The sequence below is a fragment of the Desmodus rotundus genome, chromosome 4 (genome assembly GCF_022682495.2).
Source record: "Desmodus rotundus isolate HL8 chromosome 4, HLdesRot8A.1, whole genome shotgun sequence".
Lineage (NCBI taxonomy): Eukaryota > Metazoa > Chordata > Mammalia > Chiroptera > Phyllostomidae > Desmodus > Desmodus rotundus.
The window spans coordinates 62552496-62571203 of NC_071390.1; positions in this window are offsets into that span (position 1 = coordinate 62552496).

Sequence of the window (18708 nt, forward strand, 5' to 3'; positions counted from 1 at the left end):
GTAAAAAACTTTTTACTTGGAAATAGTTTAAAACTTACAGAAAGATTGCTATAATAAGAATATCATAAAGGATACATACACATTCTTTATCTTCATTCACCTATTGTTAACTTTTTACTCCATATGCTTCATCATTTTCATGCTCACACTCTATAGATTGTTAGATAAATGAATCCGTCTCTTTCCCTCTCTCCTTAAGTAATTCAGTATGTATTTCCCAGGGGTAAGGATATTCTCTTACATAACTACAATACAGTTCTCAACTTCAGAAATTTAAAATGTAATTATTTCATCTAGTCTATCATTCTATATTTCAAAATAACAGTTGATCTAATATCCTTTATAGCATTTTCCCCTTGAGTGCAGGATCCAGTCTATTATAGGGTATTGCATTTAGTTGTTTGCCTCTTCATCATCCTTTAATGTATAACATTCCCACATAACTTTATGACATTTTTAATACTTTCCTTTCTTAAAAAAATATTTCCTATTCTGTGTTTGTCTAATACTTCCATGTGATAAGTTGAAGTTATATATTCTTTTTATAAAAATTGAGATAAAGGTCAGTTACCATAAAATTTATCTTTCAAATGTACAATTTTAGACTTTTTAGTATATTCACAAGCTTGTGCAACCATCATCACTCCCTAATTCTAGGATATTTCCATCATCCCCAGAAGAAACATAGCATTTGTGAGCAGTCACTCCTCATCTCACGACTCTTTGTTTTGTCTATTCTAAACATTTCACATAAATATTACCATATAATTTATGGCCTTAATTTTTGTATGGCTCCTTTGATTTATCATAGTATTTTCAAGACTCACTCTTGCAGTATATATCAGTACTTTGTGGCTAAATAACATACCATTGTGAAGATATACAACATTAATTATCCATACATAAGTTGGTAGACATTTGAGTTGTTCCCATTTTTTAGTTATTGTGAATACTTATTGTTGTTAAAAACATTCATGTACAAGTTTTTTTTTTTTTTTGGTGGACATATGCTTCATTTATCTTGAGAAACTGTCAAACTATTTTCTAAAGTGTCTGCACTATTTTATATTACTACTACCAATGAATGAAGGGCCCAATTTCTCCACATTCTTGTTGATACTTGTTATTGCCTGTCCTTCTGATTATATCTGTCCTAGGGGGGTGTGAAGTGGCTTCTCATTGTGGTTTTGATTTGCATTTCCCTAATGATTTATGATGTTGAGTATTTTTTACAATTTTTACTTAAGATTTTTTCAATTATAGTTTACATTCAATCTTTTTTTGTATTAGATTCAGGTGTACAGTATAGCAGTTAGACAATCACATACCTTACAAAGCATTCCTCCTGATATTTCCAGTACCCACTGGCACCATACACAGTTATTGCAATATTAATGACTATATTTCCTATGCTGGACTTTACATCCAGAGGGGTGGTAGGTAGGGGCATGTTGAGTATCTTTTCATGTGTTTTAATTGTCCACTTTCATATCTTCTCTGAAGCAATGTCAAAATATTTTCATCATTTTAAAATTGGATTATTTATCTTTTTATTGTTGACTGGTAAGTGTTCATGATATATGATATTATGATGTCTAGACTTTTATCAGATACATTTTGCAAATAATCTCTCTCAATTGTGTAGCCTGTTTACTTTCTTGATAGTAACTTTTGATGCTCAGAAGTTATTTGAGACATATACAGTTATTATAATAATATTTACCATATTCCCTATGTTGTACTTTATATTCCAGTGACTGTGTTCATAACTGGCAATTTGTACATCTTTGTCCCTCCCATTTTTTCACCAAGCCCTCTAACTCCCTCCCCCCTGGCAACCATCAAGTTGTTCTCTGTATCTATGAGTTTGTTCCAGTCTTGTTTGTTCATTTATTTTGTTTTTTGGATTCCACATATAGGTGAAATAATACAGAATTTGTATTTCTCTGTTTGACTTATCCTTATGCTAGTACCACACAATTTTTTTTTTTACTTTGTGTCTCTGCAGTAAGTTTTGAAATTGACAAATACAAGTCCCAATTTTGGTCTTGCATTTTCTTTTTTTTTTCAATTTTTAAATTATTTTATTGATGTTCAATTACGGTTGTCTGCATTATCTCCCCACCCCTCTACCTTACCCCAGCCAAACTCACCTCCCTTCCTGTTTATACCCTCCCACTTGGTTTTGTCCATGTGTCCTTTCTAGTAGTTCTGAAAACTCTTCTCCCCACTGTCCCTTCCCCCCTCCCCTCTGGGTATTGTTAGATTGTTCTTAAATTCAATGTCTCTGGTTATATTTTGCTTGCTTTTTTCTTCTGTTGATTATGTTCCAGTTAAAGGTGAGATCACATGGTATTTGTTCCTCACCGCCTGGCTTATTTCACTTAGCATAATGCTCTCCACTTCCATCCATGCTATTATAAAGGGTACAAGTTCCTTCTTTCCCTCTGCTGTGTAGAATTCCACTGTGTAAATGTACCATACATTTTTGCTCCACTCATTTTCTGAAGGGCACTTAGGTTGCTTCCAGTACTTGGCTACTGTAAATTGTGCTGCTATGAACATTGGGGTGCATAGGTTCAGGATTCTTACAGTGAAAGGCGAAAGATTTATACGATCTGAAGAGAAACGAGAGTATGAAGGGATGGGGAGAAAAGGCAGACAACTGAAACTGAATAACAATTAAAAAAAAAAAAACAAAGTTCTTAGGGTATAATCTCAGCAGTAGAATTGGTGGGTCAAAAGGCAGTTCCATTTTTAGTTTTCTGAGAAAATTCCATACTGTTCTCCAGAGTGGCTACACCAGTCCTCATTTCCACGAACAGTGAACTAGGGTCCCCTTATCTCTGCATCCTCTCCAACATTTGTTTGTTGATTTGTTTATGCTGGCCACTCTGACAGGTGTGAGATGGTACCTCATTGTGGTTTTAATTTGCATCTCTCTGATGGCTAGTGTTGCTGAGCAACTTTTTATATGTCTCTGGGCCCTCTGTATGTCCTCCTTGGAGAAGTGTCTGTTCAAGTCCTTTGCCCATTTTTTAATTGGTTTTTTTGCCCTCCTGAGGTGGAGTCATGTGAGTTCTTTATATATTTTGGAGATGAGACCCTTGTCTGAGGTATCATTGGCAAAAATGTTTTCCCATACTATTGGTTCTCTTTTCATTTTAATGCTGTTTTCTTTAGCCTTGCAGAAGCTTTTTATTTTGATGAGGTCCCATTTGTTTATTCTTTCCTTTATGTCCCTTGCTTTAGGGGACATGTCTGTGAGGATGTTGCTACGTGGAATGTCTGAGATTTTCCTGCCAATGTTTTCCTCGTGGACTTTTATGATGTTACAACTTATATTTAAGTCTTTTATCCATCTTGAGTTTATTTTTGTGTGTATGGCGTAAGTTGGTGATCAAGTTTCATTTTTTTGCATGTAGCTGTCCAGATCTCCCAACACCATCTGTTGAAGAGGCTGTTTTTGCTCCATTTTATGCTCCTGCCTCCTTTGTCAAACATTAATTGACTGTAAAGACTTGAGTTTATTTCTGGGCTCTCTGTTCTGTTCCATTGGTCTATGTGCCTGTTTTTATGCCAGTACCAGGCTGTTTTGATTACAGTGACCTTGTAATACATTTTGATATCAGGTATTGTGATCCCTCCTGCTTTGTTCTTCTTTCTCAAAATTGCTGCAGCTATTCGGGGTCGTTTATGGTTCCATATAAATTTCTGAAATGTTCGTTCTAAATCTGTGAAATATGCCATGGGTACTCTAATAGGGATTGCATTGAATCTATAAATTGCTTTGGGTAGTATGGCCATTTTGATGATGTTAATTCTTCCAATCCATGAGCATGGTACATGCTTCCATTTGTTTGTGTCTTCCTTAATTTCTTTCTTCAATGTTGTGTAGTTTTCTGAGTTGTATGATCTTTTTAATTTATTGCTTGATGTGGTTTGCCAATATTTTTTTGAGGATTTTAGCATCTATGTTCATCAGGGGTATTGGCCTGAAGTTTTCTTTCTTCGTTGTGTCTTTTTCTGGGTTTGAGATTAGGATGATGTTGGCTTCGTAAAAAGGGTTTGGGAGTCCCATCTTCTTGAATTTTTTGAAATAATATGTGTAGGATGGGGTATAGCTCTTCCTTAAATGCTCTGTAGAATTCTCCTGTGAAACCATCTGGTACAGGGCTTTTGTGTGTTGGAAGCTTTTTGATTACTGTTTCAATTTCATCAGGCGTTACTGGTCTCTTCAGACTTTCTGCTTCTTCTTTATTGAGTTTTGGGAGGTTATATTTTTCTATAAATTTGTCCATTTCATCTAGGTTTTCACATTTCTTGGCATACAGTTCTTCATAATAATTTCTTAGAATCCTTTGCATTTTGGTGGTATCAGTTGTAGACTCTCCTCTTTCATTTCTCATTGTGTTTGTTTGGGTCCTCTCTTTTTTTTTTCTTCATGAACCTGCTTAAAGTCTTGTCGATTTTGTTTATCTTTTCAAAGAACCAGCTCCTGGATTCATTGATCCTCACAATTGTGATTTTAGACTCTATGTCATGTAACTCTGCTCTGATCTCTGTTATTTCCTTCCTTCTACTTGCTGTAGGGTGTCTTTGTTGTTGTTCCTTGAGTTGTTGAAGGTGTAGAGTTAGGTTGTGTATTTGAGATGTTTCCATTCTTTTTAGGTAGGCCTGTATTGCTATAAACTTCCCTCTCAGGACTGCCTTTGCTGTGTCCGATAGGTTTTGGATTGCTGTGAGTTCATTTTCATTTGTTTCCAGAAACTTTTTGATTTCTTCCCTAATCTCGTTCTTGACCCATTCATTGTTTACTGGCATGCTATTCAATCTCCATGTTTTTGAGTGTTTTGGGTGTTTTTCCTTGAGATTTGTTCTAGTTTTAGTCCCTTGTGGTCAGTAAAAATGCTTGATAATGATTTCAATTTTCTTGAATCTGTTGCAGCTTGTTTTGTATCCTATTATGTGGTCTGTCTTTGAAAATATTCCATGTGCATTTGAGAAGAATGTGTATTTTGCTTCTTTGGGATGAAAGGCTCTATATATATCAGTTAAATCCATTTCATCTAGGGCATTGTTCAATGCCACAATATCTTTGTTGATATTTTGTTTGGATGATCTGTCCATCTTTGACAGTGTGGTGTTAATATCCCCGCCTATAATTGTGTTGCTGTCAATATCTTTCTTGAAATCCTCCAAGATTTTCTTTATGTATTTGGGTGCACCTATGTTGGGTGCATATATATTTACAATGTTTATGTCTTCTTGGTGGATTCTTCCTTTGAGTATTATGAAGTGACCTTTTGGGTCTCTCTTTTTGGCCCTTCTTTGGAAGTCTATTTTGTCAGATATGAGTATTGCTACCCCTGCTTTTTTTTTCCTGTCCATTTGCTTGGAAAATTTGTTTCCAGCCCTTCACTTTCAGTCTGTGTAGGTCTTCTGTCCTGAAGTGGGTCTCTTGTAGGCAGCATATGTTGGGTCATCCTTTCTTATCCGTTCAGCTATTCTATGTCTTTTGATTGGAGCATTTAATCCATTTACACTTAAGGTTATTATTGATAGATATTTATTCATTACCAATTCTTTGTACCTGTGTTCTTCCCTCTTTCTCTCTTTTCCTTCCTTTTCTTACAGCAGCCCCTTTAGCATCTCTTGCAGAGCTGGGTTGGTGGAGGTATATTATTTTAGACTTCTTTTGTCTGGGAAACTCCTTATTTGGCCTTCTATCTTGTTTGAGATCCTTGCTGGATAAAGTAGTCTTGTTTGCAGGCCTCTGGTTCTCATTTCTTGGAATATTTTTTTGTTATTCTCTTCTGGCTTGAATGTGTCCATTGAGAAGTCAGCTGTTATCCTTACTGGGGCTCCCTTGTATATTAGTGCCTGTTTCTCCCTTGCTGCCTTTAAGATTCTCTCTTTGGCTTGGAATTTTGCCATTTTAATTATGATGTGTCTTGAAGTGGGCCTCTTGGGGTTCCTCTTGATTGGGACTCTCTGTGTTTCCTGGATTTGGGTGAGTTTTTCTCTCATCAAGTTAGGGAAATTTTCCATCATTACTTTTCAAACAGGTTTTCTATCCTTCGCTCTTCCTTTCCTTTTCTGGTATCCCTATTATATGGATATTATTATGTTTCATGTTGTCCTGCATTTCCCTTAATCCCTCTTCATTCTTTCTGAGCCTCTTTTCATTTTCTTGCTCATTCTGCGTGTTTTTTCTACCTGTCCTCCAATTCACTGATCTGATCCTCTGCTTCATCAAGTCTGCTTTTGATTCCTTCTACTGTGTTGTTCAGTTCAGTAATTGTATTCTTCATTTCCTCTTGGTCCTTGTTGATAGTTTCTGTTTCCTTTTTCATGTTGATAACATTTCCAGTGAGTTCATTGTTGTTTCCCTGTAATTTTTTGGTAATTCTTTGTGAGCTCGTTAAGCTTCCATGTAACCAATTATTTGAACTCAGTATCTGATAGTTGACTTGCCTCTTTTTAATTTAGCATTGTTTCTGAAACTTTCTCCTTTCCTTTCATTTAGGGCTTGTTTCTTTGTCTTCCCATTGTTTGTGAGATTCTTCTTGTTAGCCTGTGCTTCTTAAGTTGCTCTGTTGTGTCCCCTTGGGTTTATGGTGTGAACTTCTTTAATAGAATACCTGTGAGATTTAGTGGTACAGTCTCCTTGATCTCCTGATCTTACTCATCTTGGGCTGTGGTTTATGTTGGCTCTGTGTATGTCTTTGGTTTTTGGTTGTTTTGGGGTCTTTTTTCGGTGGGTCCTTCCCATCAGCTGGTTATCTGTGGGTCATACTGTCCCCACCTCTTGTTTTCTGTTGTGCAGGTTTGGGCAGGTTGTATTCGAGCTGGTCCTTTCATGTGTACAATTTTTTGAGGCTTTTCTCTTGCTCTTGTTCAGTTGTTTGTTCTTAGTAATTTCTTTACTATTTAGTTGTATTTCCATATAGGTCCTGGGTTGAGTTAGTGTGACTTCCACTCCCTCCTTCACCTTCTCCTGTTCTTCGCTGTTGGTGTTACCTTTGTTCGTGGGTTTCCTCTTCCAGGAGGTATCCTGGTGTTCATGACTTCTACCTACTCTTTTTTATCATAGATTTTAGGGGGAGGGTGAAATGGTTTAAGAGAGTAGTAGTGTATTATATGATATTTAAAGTACCAGCCCTTAGAGAAGAGATAGGAGATCCTTTGGATGTGTATAGTGTTAACCACAATAATTCACCCACCTAACCACTTTTTAGAAAGGGTGGAAAGAATATAAGACTCATATTGGTGGGGGAAGGATTGTGAGTTGGATCTAGAAAGCTGTGAGCTTGTGGGAGGTCAGATTATGAGGTAAAGTGAGAGTAAAGGGTAGGAAATAGGTGTAATGTGTGAGAGAATAGAGTTAACCACACAGTAATAATGTTTAGGAAACAGTGAAGTGGGCTGAGATCTGGGAGAAGTTCTGTGTAGTATTTACAGATATATGAAGCATCTATTATTGACAATAGTAATGGAGCAACAATCATATGACAGAATCTATGTGATCTGGATAAGTAGAATAGGGAGTATAGGTCCTAGAGTAGTGTGCTAATGGAATACAAGTGAAGTGAAAGACCGTTAATTAACAATACACTGTGAAAGAGAGAACAAGGGGAAACCAGTCAAACAATGTAAATTAACCAGTCAAGCAAAGAAGACTAAACAGAAAGAAGAGAGATACAAAAATATTAATAAAATGAGTGATGTATGGATAATGAAAAAAATAATAATACAAATATACAATATCTTGCAAGTTCTCTGGAGTAGCAAAGTGAAATTTGTTTCACTGTCTCAGCTGTTGGGATGCCCCCTCTTTGGGTCCAACTTTGGTCTTTTCAGAGTTCCAGGTTTTATTGTCTCACTTTTGGGGATTTAAAAAAAAAAAAGATGGAAGGAAGAAGAGATATAAAGGGAGAGAAAGAAGGAGTAGAACAAGAAAGAAGGAAAGAGAGGAAGAAGGTATTAAAAGAAAGAAAAAATAATAATAAAGAATTACTTAAAAAACAAACAAACAAACAAAAACAAGCCTGCAGGCCAAGCCAATTTTGCTGGTCTTTTTTGGCTATAGCCAACTCAGGCAGCCTAGCCCAGCTCTTCTCCATCCGGACTAGCACTGGGGCAGCTTCTGGCCCAGCTCTCCAGCGGCCCTCCGGGACCCACAGGTTCAGGCACTCACCCTCCTCTGGGCTATGGGTGTGCATGCAAAGGGTCTTCCTTAACAGGGCCTTTTTTTTTTTTTTTAATTGTTATTCAATTACAGTAGTATGAGCAGGGCCTTTCTTGATTTGCACTCTCCCCCGTTCCTTTGGTCTCATGTCTCTCTGAGTTGCACTCTCCCAGGTTGGTGCCTGTGGTCTCATGTGGTGTGCACTCCCCCTGCCCTGGTGGTTATGATTTGGGCTGGATATCCCCCCACAGCCCCGTGGGAGTGCCGGGCAGCCAGGTGGAGAAGAGACTGGAGCTGCTGCTGCAGCAGAGATCCCCAAATTGCACCCAAGGGTCTTTTTCTCTTTGAGAAAATCCTCCTGCTCAGTCCTGCCACTCCATACAAGGAAGGGCCTGTCCTCTCACTCAGCCCACCTCTCCAGCTAGACCCAGGACTGTCCACATCAGGGCCTGACACAGCCCAATTCTCAATTCTCCTGAGGCGGAGCTCTAAGGTCTCCGGTGTGTTTACCACACTTGTCCTTATTCCCCTCCCTGTGACCTCAAGGTGAGGTCACCTTGGTGCTGCTCAAGCCCTGTTCAGCAGGGGAGGGAGCCGTTAACCTGGCTCTCTCCCAGGAGTCCTGCAGCAGGCCCAGTGGGCATGGGCCTGGGGCTGCAGTCACCCTAGTCCCCGCACTGGTTCAAGGGATCTTTTTGTCCTGAAGCAGTCCCCTTACCGTCTGTTTTTTCAGTGTCCTCAATACTTTTTGGTCTCCTATCTTCATAAATGCTGGGGTGCTGTTGGCTGTTCACTTTGTTCCCTTTGTTCCTCAGTAGATTGGATAGGTGTTTCACCCATGCGCAGGGGGAAGTGGACTCTGCTCCCACCTATCTCCTCTCCATCTTTCCTCTCTCCCCACTACTTCAGTCTTATATTTTTAATTTTAATTTTTTATTTATTTTTAATTTTTATTATTATTCAATTACAGTCGTATGCCTTTTCTCCCCATCCCTCCACCCCACCCCAGCCGAACCCCCCTCCCTCCCCCACCTCCACCCTCCCCCTTGATTTTGTCCGTGTGTCCTTTATAGTAGTTCCTGTAATCCCCTCTCCTCACTGTCCCCTCCCCACTCCCCCCTGGCTATTGTTAGATTGTTCTTAACTTCAGTGTCTCTGGTTATGTACCATCTCACACTGGTCAGAGTGGCCAACATAAACAAATCAACAAACAAATGTTGGAGAGGATGCAGTCTTTTTATCAGTTATATGTATATTCAAGTTTTCTGTTTCTTCTTGAATCAGTTTTAGGAATTTGTGTCTTTCTAGGAATTTTTCCATTTCATCTAGGTTATATAGTTTTTTATATTATTGCCTTTTAATCTTTATAATTTCTGTGGGGTTTATAGTACAGAACCCTCCAGAAATTAGGGTAGCCCCTGTTTCATTTCTGACTTTAGCAATTTAAATCTCTCTTTTTTTTTCTTGCTTATTCTACCTAAGCTTTGTCAATTTTGTTGATAATTTCAGGGAACTTACTTTTGGTTTCATTGTCTTTCTATAATGTTTTTTCTATTATGTTTAATTTATTTTTCTAATTTTTATTTTCTCTTCTTTCTACTTGCTTTAGGTTTAGTAAACTTTCTTTTTAGGTTTTTCTTCTAGTTTCTTAAGGTAGAAGTTTAGTTTACTGATTTGATATTTCTCTTGTTTTTAAATATATACATTTACAGCTATAAAATTTCCTCTGACCACTTCTCTTACTGCATCCCATTAGTTTTGGCATACTGTGTTTTTATTTTTATTTTTCTCTATTTTCTTTTTTTAAAAATTGTTGTTCAAGTACAGTTGTCTCCATTTTCCTACCACTACTCCCTCCGCCCCCACCCACCCCTACCTCCTACCATCAATCCTACCCGTCTTTGGCTTTGTCCATGTGTCTTTTATACATGTCCCTTGATGACCCTTCCTCTCCTTTTCCCTGTTATCCTGCTCTCCCCTCACCTCTGGTTACTGTCAGCTTGTTCTTCTTTTTAACTTTAGTTTTCATTGTTGTTCAAGCAGAGTTTTCTCCAGTTTCCCCCACCAGCCTCCCCTACCTCCCACCCATACCTCCCTCCCCTACCTTCCACCCTCAATTGGACCCACCTTTGGCTTTGTCCATGGGTTCTTTATACTTGTTTCTTGATGACCCTTTCCCTTTTTCCCCTTATTATCCCCCTTTACTCTCCACTCTGGTTACTGTCAGTTTGTTCTTTATTTCAAGGTCTCTGGCTATATTTTCTTGCTTGTTTGTTTTGTTGAACAGGTTCCACTAATAGGTGAGAGCATACAGTATTTGTCTTTCCCCACCTGGCTAATTTCACTTAGCATAATGCATTCTAGTTCCATGCATGATTTTTCTTTTGATTTCTCCTTTGGCCCATTGGTTATTTAGAAGCATTTCTATAAAATTGCTATATATTTGTGAATTTCCCAAATTCCTATCTATATTGATATCTAATTTTATTCCACTATGTTTGGAGGCTACATTTTTTATGATTTCAGTACTTGTCAATTTGAGAATTGTTTTGTCACCTAACATGTGATCTATCCTTGAAACTATGTATTATGCTGTTGTGGATGGAAAGGTCTATAGATATGTGAGATCTACTTGGTATTTAGTGTTGTTAAATCTTGTATTTCCTTGCTGGTTTTCTGTCTTATTTTTCTGTTTATTGTGAAAAATGGGGGGAAGTGGGCCACATGAGGTGGTGGGGCTGAGTCCTGGGTATGATAGTGTTGATCTAAATTTTTGTGACCAAACACAAAATGTCTGCAGAATAGTTTTAACTGAAGGCCAATAATAGAACTAGAGACTGAACTCGTTAAGGTCAGAGTGGTCAGTGTTGCACAGGTAAAGTTGAAAGTAAAAAACTGAGAATGAATGGGTGTCACTATTTCAGAGACAAAGAATGTAGGTGCCAAAGGATCAGGAGATCCAGCAAAGTCCAAGCAGAGGATTTTCTCTGGGAGTGTATCCTGAGTTGGACAGGATCTCTTTTGAAACCTTATTTCTGGCTTCCTTTATTTGTGCTTTGTCCTCAAGAGGATGTTCAAACCTCTTTAAAGGCGTCCAGGACTTCTGACAGTTGTTGAGTTCCCCAAGTGCCTACAGAAAAAGAGCATCAATGTTTGGGCAAAGAGACTGTTTAGGGGCCAAGCCAGATGGACCTTGGATAGGGTCTGGAGCTGCTGCCAGCCCATGGTAAAAACTCAAGAGAGGTAGCTGCCTGTTTGCTCTTCCCAGGTTGTGGTGTGTTTCATATGCCAGCCAAATTTCACTGAAACGTATTTATTTATTTATTTCATGCCTCTGGGCTGTCCTTGAAATTTTACTCAGGAGACAACATGGAGTTATGAAAAGAAAGCTTTGAAGCCATAAATCCTGAGCATGCCTAGCTCTGACAGCTACTGTAATTTAGGCAAGTTATTAAATCTTTATCACACAGCCACATATGCATAGTCATGCAGAGATGTGTACCTACACACAGATGCTTATGTTGGCACATACATGTGAGAGTGTAGATAATGCAAGTATTAAATAAGTTATTTTTAAGCTATAGTACCCAGTGATCAATGAAAGGGAGTTTGTGGCATCTTTTTCTTCTTCCCTTTTCCTTTTGCCTGTGTGTGTGTATGTGTAAGAGGGAGGGAGGGAGGGGGAAAGGGAGAGAGAGAGAGACAGAGAGAGACAGAGAGACAGAGAGAAACATGCAGTATCTCACTCAGTTGGAAAAGCAAGCTGAATCACACAAAGATCTGTTGCCCAGAGAGAGAGACCCTGGCTTAGGGAAGTCAACCTGTGGCTCTGTTTTGTTCCTGAAATTGACAATTTCTTTAAGCTAAACTAGCTGGATGAAGCACATGTGTTGACATTAGGTAGAAGAAGGGGTAAAATAGTATTACTGCTACTAGCAAGGGACTGTTTAACCTTGTAAAATAGATGTGAGTATGCCTAGCCTCTTCTGAGTAGGACTAACGGAGGACAGAGGTGGATCCTGGACAGAACCCAGGCTGCATGTTTCAGCACCTCTCCTTCTTTTTACCCTCTCTGTGCTCTCCATCCTCATGGAAACGATGGCTGTGCTGCTGCACCTAGATTTTGTTACCTTGGTTACAAATGCAGTCTCTGGTGCAAGAGGAGGACAGAGCTGTATTTTTATAAGGGCAAATCATACTGACATTTAAATTGGAGGCATCACAGTAGAGTACCACTGCCAAGGTACGGGGGAGTGTGCTCCCCCTTTGCCATTGGGTTATTTGGAAGACTCTTGCCTCCTCTTTCTTGGTGTTTGTGTATGTGGGGTTATGTAAATTCCTCTATTAGCCTTTAGTATGTTCAGAGGACTGAGATTCTGGCTGCGAACAGGGAGAGAGGCATTTTTCAGTGAGATTTTATAGGGTTAGGGCTAAACTAGGGGTTCTCAACAAATGCTATAAATGATATCAAAGTGAAGGGGAGGGAGAGTCAGGTGTAAGCTGGAAGTCAAATCTCTTAAGTCTAAAAGAGATGAGAAGGGGAGCCAAATAGGAAGAACTGGAGATGATATCACAGACAGGAGCCAGCAGTCAGAGACCAGGGGGACAGTAGCAGCATGTGGGGATCAGACCAGTACCTTGCCTTAGGTAGATTCTCATATTGGCAGTAAGCTTCTAGGGAATGGTGCCTTTGTGGGTTGCTGGAAGTTGCCAGGTGGATCTAGCTCAATGATGCCCATGACATCTGAAAAGTGGAAGATCTAACCAGGCTGCTGAGCCAAGAACTATTCCCCATCATTAGGGAAGGTGATGTGTTTAAGGCTAAATTAATTGCAAATGTTTTCTTCTGAGAAATAACAGGCTTGAAGTATGTAAATCACATTTACCCACAGAAGTGCATTTGCTGCTACAGCTTGTCCCCCTTGTTGATTAATCAATTGGTCAGTCAATCAACAAATACCTATTGAGTTTCCACTCTGTGCCAGGGCCAAAGGTGCCTATAAGCCAAAGTGCTACTCATTTTCTCCAGCATCCTTTCTTAACTCAGCATCCACACTCACACTCAGAAGTTCAAGTATACCTTCAATGAGGACATGGGTAAATAAAAAACCTAGAGCCCTGAAAAAGTCTCTGATTGGCCATTAGTCTAACCTTTGCCTTTTAACAGGCAAATATTCAAGGGCTCCCTGGGGTCCCTGTGCCAATTGTCAGCTCACTCAGCCAAGGGCCCAGGAAAGCACAGATGGAGGGTCTGCTTTGCCTACTGGTCAGTCCAGAGAAAATGTATATACACACAGACAGGTATGTATATACAAAGCTATATAGACTTTTGTTTGGCATTTGCCTCTGTGTAATAGACTGCATGTGTCCCTATGTGTGAATATGTATGTATGTTTATGTATATGGACAAAACACATCTTGCTGTAGGCCCTTGGAAATCAGAGAGCTATGGGTTTGAGGGTTGAATATTTCTTTTATTAGCTCAGTAATTCTGAGCAAAGAGTGTTAGATATTTCTTTTTTATTAATTTTTACTGTTATTCAATTAGAGTTGTATGCCTTTTCTCCCCATCCCTCCACCCCACCCAAGTCAAACCCCCCTCCCTCCCCCACCTCCACCCTTCCCCTTGATTTTGTCCATGTGTCCTTTATAGCAGTTCCTGTAATCCCTTCTCCTCAGTGTCCCCTCTCCACTCCCCCCTGGCTATTGTTAGATTGTTCTTAACTTCAATGTTTCTGATTAGATTGTTCTTAACTTCAATGTCTCTGGTTATATTTTGTGAAATAAGCCAGATGGTGAGGGAAAAATACCATATTATCTCAACTTTAACTGGAACATAATCAACAGAAGAAAAAAGCAAACAAAAAACAGTGTTAGATATTTCTTTTTTTAAAATATATTTATTGATTATGCTATTACAGTTGTCCCATTTCACCCCCCCCACTCCATTCCATCCTGCCCACCCCCTCCCTCCCACATTCCCCCCCTATAGTTCGTGTCCATGGGTCATACTTATAAGTTCTTTGGCTTCTACATTTCCTACACTATTCTTACCCTCCCCCTGTCTATTTTCCACCTATCATCTATGCTACTTATTCTCTGTACCTTTCCCCCCCTCTCCCCCTCCCACTCCCCTATTGACAACCCTCCATGTGATCTCCATCTCTATGGTTCTGTTCCTGTTCTAGTTGTTTGCCTAGTTTGCTCTTGTTTTTGTTTTAGGTGTGGTCGTTAATAACTGTGAGTTTGCTGTCATTTTTACTGTTCCTATTTTTTATCTTCTTTTTCTTAGGTAACTCCCTTTAACATTTCATATAATAAGGGCTTGGTGATGATGAACTCCTTTAACTTGACCTTATCTGAGAAGCACTTTATCTTCCCTTCCATTCTAAATGATAGCTTTGCTGGATACAGTAATCTTGGATGTTAGTAATCTTGTCGCTTGCCTTTCATGACTTGGAATACTTCTTGCCAGCCCCTTCTTGCCTGTAAGGTCTCTTTGGAGAAATCAGCTGACAGTCTTATGGGAACTCCTTTGTAGGTAACTGTCTCCTCTTCTCTTGCTGTTCTAAGATTCTCTCCTTCTGTTTTATCTTGGCTAATGTAATTATGATGTGCCTTGGTGTGTTCCTTCTTGGGTCCAGCTTCTTTGGGACTCTCTGAGCTTCCTGGACTTCCTGGAAGTCTATTTCCTTTGCCAGATTAGGGAAATTCTCCTTCATTATTTGTTCAAATAAGTTTCCAATTTTTTGTTCTTCCTCTTCTCCTTCTGGCACCTCTATGATTCGGATGTTGGAATGTTTCAAGATGTCCTGGAGGTTCCTAAGCCTCTCTTCATTTTTCTGAATTCTTGTTTCTTCATTCTTTTCTGGTTGGATGTTTCTTTCTTCCTTCTGGTCCACACCGTTGATTTGAGTTCCAGTTTCCTTCACATCACTATTTGTTCCCTGTACATTTTCCTTTGTTTCTCTTAGCATAGGCTTCATTTTTTCATCTGGTTTTTGAACAGATTCAACCAATTCTGTGAGCATCTTGATAACCAGTGTTTTGAAATGTGCATCTGATAGGTTGGCTATGTCTTCCTCACTTAGTTGTATTTTTTCTGGAGCTTTGAAGTGTTCTGTCATTTGGGCCTTTTTTTATTTTTTGTCTTGGCGTGTCTGCTACTTTAAGGGGTGGAGCCTTAGGTGTTCACTGGGACAGGGTAATGCTGGTCGCTGAGCTGTGAGGCTGTGATGCTGTGATGCTGTATGGGGGAGGGGCCAAGAGGGAGCAATGGCGCACGTTCCCCCGTCCACCAGACTCCAATCTTTCACTTGGCTACCCACAATCAAACTGGGCCCCTCTGGTGCTGGTTCTCAAGTGGATGGGCTTGAGCACGCCCTAGGCCCCTGTGGATCTTTCCAACAACCTCTCCTGTGAGGCTGGGAGTCTCTCCTGCTGCCGCCCCAACCCCCACAGGCATTTTCAATCAGAGGTTTGAGGCTTTATTTCCCGGGCCGGAGCCCTGTGTTGCGTGGTCTGCTTTGGTCCCCGCCATTCATCCGGTTTATCTATGCTCGAATGTGGGGCCTCCGGGTGCTACCCACCGCTCTGCCTGCCCCATTCTCCGCCACTCTGAGTCCGGCCCTCTCGGTTCATCTGTGCCCGAATGTGGGGCCGCAGGGTCTGCCAGTGGTCAGACTGCCTGCCCTGTTTGTCCCACACTCCACCAGTCTCGGTCCCGCCATGGCCAGGCGAGTCCTCTCCGCCCCGGCTGCCCGTCTCTGCCCCTCCCACCAGTCTGGATGAATATTTATTTTTTATTTCCTTGGTGTTGCACTTCCTTGCCCTTCGATTTTCTGTCAGTTCTGGTTGTGGGAGGAGGCGCAGTGTTTCCACCTACGCCGCAATCTTGGTTCTCCGTGTTAGATATTTCAACCACAGTTTTCTCATCTGAAAAATGGAAATAATTTTATTTCACAAGAATTTTTGTATTATATGTGGTAATTAATAAAAAGCATCTGGCATAGAGTCTGGCATAAAAAAGGCAATTAATAAATATTTCAGCTCCTGTTACTTTATATACCTTTTTCTCTCTACCATGAGAAGACATACTCAAATTTTGTGTCATTATTCACAACTGATGGAGGAGCAAATGGTCCTCAAAGTAGGTATATCAATAGCTTGAGTGGTAGGCAATTTTTAGAATTTGTAAAAGTGTATTCACACACCTGATGTTCCCATAATATCCATTAGCTAAAGTAAAGCAGTCAAAATCATGATGGTTGGTGATATGCAGAAGAAAGATTGAGAAGGCACAGTCAGAGAAGCTGTTATCACAAAGGTATGCCTGGTCCATGCTCTTAGAGGAGGATAGGGTTGTCCCATCCACAGCTGACAGTCAAATATAGGAGAAAGTGACCTCTTTGCCTTCTTTTCTTTGTGTCTGGCCATTACTAGCCTATTGTTTCATACCAGGCAGAGCAATCCTGCAGCAGGAGTGAGAGGCACCTTCTAGCTTTGTCTAGAAGTGAGCTCAAGGCCCCTCCTGACAGCTCCCACTCTGGTGAATAATGGCTCAGTCTGGGAAAGAACCTCTAGCTGGTTGCTTCTGGGAGGTAGTTCATACTGTTCTTGCAAGTCCTGGGTTCCAGGTTTGGGACTCACAGTCCAGCTGTGACAGGGGTTCATGTGCATGCTTGCTCACATCTTCACAACACTGAGCAGGAGCCATACTGGGATGTGTAGCTAATCTGTTTTTTTGAACCAAAGTGCACAGGATTAAGGAGAAAAGCAGTAGCTTAAACTGTAAACAGTAGGAGTTAGTTTTTTGAGGAATTTTCATAGGTATGGAAATTTGTGCTCACGCCAATTTACAGTCACACCACAGTGCACAAGGGTTCCCTTTTCCCCAGATCCTCACTAGCACGTTATCTGTTGACTTTTTTAAATTGTTCAAGTACAGTTGTCTGCATTTTCCTCCATCCATTCCCCGCCAACCCACTCACCCAAACTCCCACCCTCAACCCTACTCACCTTTGACTTTGTCCATATGAACTTTAAACATATTCCTGAATGACCTTTCACTTTTCCCCCCCATAATTCCCTGCCCCACTCCCCTCTGGTTACTGTCAATTTGTTCTTTATTTCTATGTCTCTGGTTATATTTTGCTGGCTTGTTTGTTTTATTGATTAGGTTCCACTTATAGGTGAGATCATATGGTATTTGTCCTTCACCACCTGGCTTATTTCATTTAGCATAATGCTTTCCAGTTCCATCCATGTTGTCACTAAGGGTAGGAGTTATAAGAAATAACTCCTTATTTCTTTCTGCTGTGTAGTATTCCATTGTGTAAATGTATCAGTTATTTGGTTTAACTAATTTACTGATGGGCACTTAGGTTGCTTCCAACAATTGGCTATTGTAAATTGTGCTGCTATGAACATTGGGGTGCATAGGTTCTTTGAAGTGGTGTTTCAGGATTCTTAGGGTATAATCCCAGCAGTGGAATGGCCTGGTCAAAAGGCAGTTCCATTTTTAGTTTCCTTAGGAAATTCTGTACTGTTTTCCACAGTGGCTGCACCAGTCTGCATTCTCACCAACATTGCACTAGGGTTCCCTTTTCACCACATCCTCGCCAACACTTCTTGTTTGTTTATTTGTCTATGATGGCCATTTTGACTGCTGTGAAGTGGTACCTCATTGTGGTTTTAATTTGCATCTCTCTGATGGCTAGTGATGCTGAGCATCCTTTCATATGTCTATGGGCCGGTCCTATGTATGCCATCCTTGGAGAAGTGTCTGTTCAGATCCTTTACCCATTTTTTAATTGGATTGTTGGTCAAAGAATAAAATCAAACAAACCAAACACACACACCAAAAACTAATTAAACATAAAGAAGAGAAATTAAAACATGGAAGTTCTCAAGGATAGTGAAGTGATATTTGTCTCACCTGTTGGTGTTAGCCTTCTGACTTCTTTCTGGATCTGCTTTGGTCTTCTCACAGCTCCAGGTGTTTTTGTCTTACACTTGAAAAAAAAAAAAGCCTCCCAGTGACTTAAGTCTGCCAAGTGGGGTTTTTTTAAAAATATATTTATTGATTATGCTATTACAGTTGTCCCATTTCCCCCCTTCACTCCACTCCACCTTCTACACCCCCTCCTTCCCATGTTACCCTCCCCCAATAGTTCATGTCCATGGGTCATAAATATAAGTTCTTTGGCTTCTACATTTCCTATACTATTCTTACCCTCCCCCTATCTATTTTCTACCTACCATTTATGCTACTTATTCTCTGTATGTTTCCCCCCTCTCTCCCCCTCCCACTCACCTGTTGATAACCCTCCATGTGATCTCCATTTCTGTCGTTCTGTTCCTGTTCTAGTTGTTTGCTTAGTTTGCTTTTGCCTTTGTTTTAGCCATGGTTGTTAATAACTGTGAGTTTGCTGTCATTTTTACTGTTCATATTTTTATCTTCTTTTTCTTAGATAAATCCCTTTAATATTTCATATAATAAGGGCTTGGTGATGATA